The sequence below is a fragment of the Otolemur garnettii genome, unplaced genomic scaffold (assembly GCF_000181295.1).
Source record: "Otolemur garnettii isolate 467f Iridium unplaced genomic scaffold, OtoGar3 scaffold00006, whole genome shotgun sequence".
NCBI lineage: Eukaryota > Metazoa > Chordata > Mammalia > Primates > Galagidae > Otolemur > Otolemur garnettii.
The window spans coordinates 18,200,620-18,208,837 of NW_003852401.1; the positions used below are offsets into that span (position 1 = coordinate 18,200,620).

Below are 8,218 nucleotides of genomic sequence, written 5' to 3' on the forward strand. Positions count from 1 at the left end.
TTCTCCAGGTCAAAGACTGTGAACAGTCCCACGTTGACTCATCTCCTTGCATGGATAATGGACAAAGCTGAGTTTAAAAAAAGGAAAGGGAGAAAGAAACTGTTTGTTCTTCTTACTGGGTTTTTTTTTTTTTTTAACTCACTATTTTTGGAATTGTTTTGTCCTTTTCCCAAACAGTTGCCTGGGACAAGAATTTTTAAGGTGTAATTAGATAATTTTGAATATGTAATTAGACATTAGATTGCATAAATTTCCAGTGACTCCATGTACTCCACGCTTATATTTATTTTACAATTCTGATTAATGGATCGATACCAATAAAACTAGTCATAAAATGCATCTTACATATCAGTGCTTTCTGGGATCTTGTATCCAATTTCTGATTTCAGTAGAATATTTAGCATAAGAGAAATCCAAAGAATCAGGGGTTTCAAAGAAAGTTATATTCATCTCTGTGTAAAAGAATCAGGAAGAAAAAACTATTTAATGAGATGATCCTTAAGGGGTGGGTGGGTATTCAACACATAGGTGATCACAAAAGAACTTCCTGGCTGAATATGAAAACTGCACAGTTCTATTTGGGCAATGTTTGAGTTTGGAATATTAGTAGTAAAGAGGTAAAAATTTAGAATGGAAAAGTGGGCTCAGGCAGCATTCCATTTGTGGTGGGCCTTAAATGCTAGTAGAACATTCATAGTTATGAAGGATGTACTTACTCGTGAACTGCTGAGTTGTTGGTTTGAGCATGGGAATTACATAATCAAGTTTGCCTTTTATTAAAGTTAATGGAGGAGCACAGTGGAGGATGGATTTGGGAAAAGATTGGGAACTGAGGAATAGGCAGAAGAGTGTTATTGGACTAGTCCAGAGAACAGTGGAAACATTCCCATTGGAAAGATGGGCTTTTGGTGGGAGAGAAAGGACACAAAACAAGAGCCTAAAGAACTGAGCACACAAAGGTAAGCCAGAGTGGTGCTGCTCCCCTCATCAAATAAGCCCTGACATGAATAGACTAAAGCAGGGGTCCTCAAACTTTTTGAACAGGGAGCCAGTTCACTGTCCCTCAGACTGCTGGAGGGCCAGACTGCTGGCCCCGGGATGAGTCGGCTGCTAAGCAGGACAGGCAGCAGGGGCAAAAACACCCAGTGGGCTGGGTAAATGTCCTAGGCAGGCTGCACGTGGCCCACGGGCCATAGTTTGAGGACGCCTGATTTAAAGGGATCAGGCACGTGGGAAAGAATAGTTTTCGGTGCCTTTTTAAATCTCTTCCGGACTTGGTTATGTTACTGGTGCTTCTGTAGATGTGGCCAGTGCATTTTGAAAATCAGGATGGTTTGCAGTAATATATGATCATATAGGAAATAATGTTTGTAAGCAAACAAATGCTCTGCTCAACTAATAGACTCTACCAAGATAAAAATGGAAACTTCACTACCACTTAAAAGTATGTAGAAGTTTTTCCCATTGAACTAATCATCTTATTTTGATTTCTTGTAGGAAAACATGAAAGTTTGTAATTATTTTGATCAAAAATTCTGTGTATCTATGAATGCATCCACTCCTGTTCAGATTCTGTTTATATTCTTTATGATATCGTGATGTGTGTTGTGACTGATGAGGCTTGACTTTGAGCACAATCTAGGTTATTATAATTTTCAGTGTAGGCCCAGTAGGAGGCGGTATGGAGGAAACGGTGAACCAGCTACGGTGGTATCTAAGCTATGTTACTGTACATTGCAGCAGACTTTTTTTTTTTTGAGGTCTGCTTGTAGGCCAGGTTCTGGGCTTGTTGACAGTAATATAAAGAGAAGTTGAGAATTTAATAGGGTGTAAATATATACAATAAGAGTCCAGAGAGATTGGAAATAAGAAGAAAAAGGGAAAACGGAAAACCCCAAAGCAGGGCAGATTCTCTCTCTTTAGTGAACAGAGTGCAGGAAGCTTTCTAAGGGCAGTGTTGTTCCATATAAATGGGCAATCGACGACCAATTCATTTCCTCTTTCTCTCTTCCTATCTTTATCTTTCCCTTGCCTTACTTCCTCAAATATCTGTGAAGTACCTATCAGGCTTAAAGTTTTATGATAGGAGCTTTTGGTTCTAATCAGACGTGACTCCGGCCCTGAAACAGCCAACCGAACATTACACTAAGGGTGTCCACCAAGTAGAAATGACGTGACCTAACTGAAGTTGAGACATGTATATAAGTATAAGACAAAGATCGATAAAAGACTAGAAAACAGCTGAAAAACAAAGTCTTGAGGTCTTTGCTGTATTTACTGTATAAAAACTGCTCCTGAATGCACAGGGAAACATTCAGAGCTACCCACGGGGAGTCACAGCTGTGGACTAGAACTAAGAACTGAAACCAGTGAGATCCCTCTCCAGGATGCAATGACGGGTTTGTCACTGGTCATTTGAAATCCCTGAACCGCATAGAGTTACACTCCATGTTACGTGAAAATCAACCTGTGGTTTTTCACTTCTGTATGTTTTCGAAAATTGTTTTCTGAGATCCTGTTAGAAAGACCCTCTAAAAATAATGTCACGGCTCTGTATTAGTGCTTTCCTGCCGCAAATGGGAAACCTGAACTTGGTTAGTAGACATTGAAGTCTTATTAGCTTTGAAAAACTGCTGTGCTTCTTCTGTTTCACTCTCATTTTTTTTTCTCTTGTCCTAACCATTGAATCCTGAAGCACATTCTTTCATTAAGGAGATTCAGCATCCTCTACAGTAGTTGATTGCAAGTCATTAACAGCCTGCAGCATGTCCTAGTCCTGAAAGATAAGAGTAAGGCCTGTGCAAATGAAATCTTAAACAAATGCTGCTTTCTCTTTCTATCTTTCTCTTAAAACACAGCAAACTTTAGTTGGTCATAGAACCAATAATAAAATTGTAGTTTAAAATTTAACTCTGTCTTCAGATTATGTCCCCGAATGACTTTGATATTTGGATATCAAAACCAAGGCTTGCGTGCTTTCAAAGAGTCCCACTGCCCCTCCCAAGAACTACCTGCGATTCATTTCCATTCTGTGCCCCGTTCTTGTGCCGCTCAGCAAAATGGAGCCTGTTTCATCAGTTTTAGGTCTCTGTAGATTTCCCCTCCATTCAGTGATTAATTACTAGCTTTCTGGTGACTTCTTAATCTTTTTCTGTATTTTAAAATATCCCTTCATTTCTCAATTCCCTTATGTAACATACAAACTAAATGGAACATACGCCCCTCTCCGGTTAGCTCTGCCTTTATACTAAAAGCATAATTTAAAAAATGTATTAATAATGATAAAAGTTAAAGCTTAAAAATAAACACCAGGTGATTGGTCTTCTCGGTTAAAACATTTAGTACTTCAGGGTCAAGGTGACAAAAATATGTTCATATTTTGCACACCTAAAAATGCACCCATTTATGTGAGCAATCGTTGTATCTTTAAAAGATGCTGTAAATATGTAAAGATAGTTGGCCTCTGAATGTTTAAGTTAATAGAATTAAAAAAGAAAACCAAGACACAGTTTTATTGTTAGGAAACACTGAAATCTGCTGCTTAGTGCATGCATTAATGGCGCTTCTTGACAAATCACCTGTTAAATTTTAGCTGACAGCTTGTCATATATTAATTATAAATAATTGTAATATACGGCTATCATAATGCATGCAACCAAAAAAAATAGAAAAGGTAATTAAAGTATATCCTTTGTTTTCCCCCTTCACTTCTTGCTCACAAGGAAAAAAATGACCCAGTGTTTCACTTGGGTTGGGATAGTGCCAATGGTTAATGGAATGCCCCACTCTACTAAAGAATTTAATGGGAATATCCATTTGTCACAGTCTCATGCTGTAATCTCCAGTAGCGGAGCCAATAGAAAATAGCATCGTACCATAACGTCCTCTACACACTGCAGGTGAGGGTGAAATGCGGCAGCTGAACTGAGCAGCCAGGGGAGAAGGTCTGGCTTTTCCAGGCCTTTCTTTAGAGAAAGATGTGGATTTCTTTTCTTAAAGAGGACTGTGCTGCCTGACAGCAACAAGAGCTGCTACCTTGAAGAAAAAGGAAAGTATTTCGTTTAGATGCAAAAAAGTGTGAATGTTTGCTTATCAGGCTTCAGAATCGCTGACCACTTCTTTGTCTACTGGCAGCCCACCAGTCTGCACAGAGCCTTTGAGTAGAGGAATTCTGGAGGATCAGATACCCATTTCAATATCTCTTGGCTCTGAGTTTGAGCTTACAAATCTAAGGAATGGGAGCACCACCACCGGTAGGTGCAATGGTACTGATAGAATCCAAAGGACTACACGGGTCAAAAAACAGCATGGAACCTTAGTTACTGTCCCCTTCACGGTGGAAGTTGAATTATAGTGCTGTCTGGTTACTGATTCTGTATCTTATGTGCCCAAGTGAATTTAAATATTGTTCAGTTTTGAGACTGTCTCCTATTCCTTTTATGTTGCTCAGGCACCAGTTCTGGGTTTGGGAAAAATAAGCTTCTGAATTAAATTTCTAAATTAAATCTGAAACACATGCTCAAATAATACATTTTAATAGTTGTAAATGTGAATATCTAAGTTGTATGAGGATTAAAACTATTATTATTTCATTTCTGCACAAACCAGCAAATTAAGAAAGTATGTGAGACATAACCTAGCACCTGTTGAAAAAGGTCTCACGTGTTAGTTTTAGTGTTTCATGAAATTCTTTACTATCTTCAGAACACGTCCCTTGAATCTATTCTCTTCTTCTCTAGACCAGCTGGATTTAATAAAAACCATTGCAGTCTTCCCAAGGAAAACATGAGTAGCAACAATTTATTCCATATCGTGGCTAATAATTTATCATCAATATAGAAGTAAAAATATTGGATGTGAAGTCACACGGACCTGGGTTCCAAATTCTAGCTTGCTCACTCACGAACTGTTGGCTCGGGCAAATTACTTCTTTTCTCTGATCCTACTTTCTCACTTATACAATAGTGCTAGTAATGCTTAACCAGCAAGCCAATTGTCTTGATTGGAGAGATGAGAGTGTGGCATTCAAAATTTTCTTTTAATCAATTACTAGCCACATGATCAAAGTATAAGTTTTGCAAAACAACATTTAGTGTATCTAATGTACTCTGATTTTTGTTCTTTCTTTTCTTTCACTTAAAAATTGTTCACGACCCGCCAGATTCACAACCATGTTAAGGTCATAGTCTGCCTTTTGAAAAATGGTGGGATGTGACAACGTGCTTAGCAGGATGCTTAGTGCACCATACATGTGTAATAACTGATCGCTGTGATTGTGTGCATGCTTATTTTTAGCCTTCTTTTAGGATGCTTCATGATAAATGAGAATAAAATCTTTCGAGTACTTCTAGGAACTAAATCCTCTGGATGGGGTCCAGAACAGAGTCATACTCATCGTTTGCTGAATTATGCACTAGGGGGGGTTGTGCTATAGCAAAGCTCCTTGTGTGCTATTCATCACAGAATGTGAGAGCTGGAAGGGGACTAAGAAAATGTCTAGTCCCTCTGCTTCACTTCCCTTCATTCACGTGCAATTTTAAAATATTTCTATGTTTATTTCTTATTGATAAGTGAGGAACTAGCTTCCTTGATCCAGAACTTGGAGGTAATGATGAACAGTTGGTGGGATGGTAGTACTAGGTCTTGATATCTGGGTTCTTGTCCTGCTTCTGACCCCAAACAGCTGACCATAAACTCTCAGGCACTCAGTTTACCCCCCCCCCCATGAGGTGATTTCAACAAAGGATTAACCCCATCGCTGATGTTCTTTAACATGATATTTACAAATGGAAAACATCAGTCCAGAGGTTATGTTGATACCCAGCATTAGGGTGCTATGTTGTTGTAAGTCTTCTCTGCATGTATTAATACATGTGTAGGGGGCTGAGTCTTAACTCCCACTACTACTGGGACGTGCACAGCAGCAGCACCCTAAATAATTATCAGTCTCCTTTGTTTAATAATAACCCAGGCTCTCTAATCCCCTCATCCCATCCCTACTTCTTTCTCCAGGATTTTTGGCTGATAGTGTCAGAAAAGTTAAGTCATTCATTTATACGGTCCTCTGTCTGTTCTGATTTCCGGTTCTCCTTTCCACCTGCTCATTGCTGAGTTTTCTGGGTATTCGAACTTGCTATCAATGGGGTAAGGTGTTATTTCCTCAACTAGACTCCAAGATACTAGTCAGATTTCCCATCTGGGTTCTTCTTAAATGAGGTCAGATCTGCAGGCAGAGGTAGCTGTTTCTCTTTACCACAGACATAAGCAAGGTATTATTAAGGGTTTTAAAACATTCCATTTGTTACTAATATCCAGCTGGATGAGAAAAGCTCAATCACAGGTTCATGAGGGAAGAGGTGGTAAGGACAAAGCCAAGAAGGGGTGTGGATCCGGGGGAGGCTCAGCTTTCTGGATCTATCCTCAGGGTGCAGGGAGCAGGCGTCCATCACTTCTGCTCAGCCTTTCAGCATCTCGTGTCATCAGAAAGAGTGGAGGGTACACCTGGCTTGATGGCTTGCACAGGAATAGAGTTGATTTTTCACTTTGAGGCTAACCATAAAAACAAAAACAAGCAAAACAACAGACTCATGCCAGGATGTTCCTTCACCACCTCCCAATTGCTAGAAAACGAAACTTCATTTACAAGGACTTCTTTCAAAAATATGTGACTTCTTTTTGGAGTCTATGGGCAGAGGATTACTGACCATCCTTCAGGGCCTTTCAGGAGCACAGCAGGCACACGGTGGGAACAAATGGGCAGGCTGAGAAGGTGGTCAGGGCGCCGGATCATTAGGTCAAATCTAGCGGGTGCTTACCTTTGCTCTTTCAAAGACAGCGTGGAGTCCCCGGGAATAAGTATTGTGTGTACATGCCAGCCTGAACACAGAAAGAGCAATGCAGGTGGCCGGTGGCCCTGGCTGTCTTTTTTTTTTTAAGCATTCTGAGTTTTTAATAAATTGTAATGGGCCAATTGCCAAGGTGGCCTCCAGCTGTTGACTTTTTCCACACGTGCTAGAGATCCTAGGAATAGTGAAGAAGGTCGAAATGCATCTCCTGGCTAACAATCCACACTGCCACGTTCACCACCTTGGGTTGGTGGGTGAAGACTGTGTAGCCCCACAACTGGGTGCCTATCCAGGGAGAGGGTGTTGAGGTGTCCTTCAGAGAAACTGGGGCACCCCTTGTTTCTAACATCATAAAACGAAGTAGCCTGAAAGCAAAACAAGTTATGACACTACGATTTTCATTCAATACTTCCCTTTCTTCCTCCCGCCTCCGAAGTGGATCCTGCAAGCATCCCGAAGAAGGCTGCCAAGGTGAACTGGGGCGCACACAAAGTGTGCCTCATCAACGCGGGCTCCTCATGTTTTCACTGCTTTGAATAGGGCGCGACCAGCAATTTTTTCCCCCGTCCTTTGCGCTGGGACTTAGAGCAGGAAGCGCCCGGGTGTGCATCTTAGGAGATGAGTGGATCTGTTGGGGAGGGTCTTTTCTGGTCTGGTGGATGGATGCTGGGGGGTGACGTCACCCCGCCCCCTCCTCTGCGAATGAGAGAGTGTGTGTGTGTGTGTGTGGGGGGGGTGCCTCCTTCGCCCAGCTTTCCTGCCTACCCCTCCTTCATCCAGCTCCCCGGCCCTCTCAGTGGGTCAGTGATCCAGATTCAGAGCTTTGCCAGCGGGCGCAGCGGCCCGGCTCTGCCGGTGCCCGGACGCTCCCACACTCACACTCACGCGCAGGCAACGTTCACACACGATCCCCCAGCGCTGGGGCACAGCGATTCCGTGGGATCCCCAGCACGTTACGAGGATTTTAGAAATCACCCAGACAAGGAAACAAAGAGAGAAGCCTTTTCCATTACTTTCTTGAGCTTTTCCATTTAATTTCCCCACCAACCCACCTCGTCCGCGACCGTAACCACCCGACTCACGCCGGGTCCGAGGACTGGGCTGGCTTGGGCTGCTACCCCGCCTCCTGGCCCTTGACTCTTCCTGGGCCCCGGTCCAGGCGTCGCCTCTCCCCCCCAGCCGTTCCCCCCTCTCCCCTGCGAGCCTCAGTTTCTGGTTACCTCGCGTGCGCTTCACTTTTGGGGGGAAGAAGAGAAGAAGGGGAGGGAGGCACTGAGGGGGGCAGCCGAGTTGCTATTTGTGGCCAAAGAATCCGCTTTAAAAGCAGCAGCAGCAGGAAGAAGGAATCGGGAGAGGCGGAGGGAGGAGAGGAG

The 8,218-nt window shown here is 42.5% G+C and overlaps 1 protein-coding gene across 13 annotated transcripts in view; it reads left to right on the forward strand.

The window, feature by feature from the left end:
- PTPRD (protein tyrosine phosphatase, receptor type D) overlaps positions 1 to 8,218 on the forward strand; it is a 2,156,277-nt gene that overhangs the window by 1,631,385 nt on the left and 516,674 nt on the right. The window lies entirely within an intron of this gene.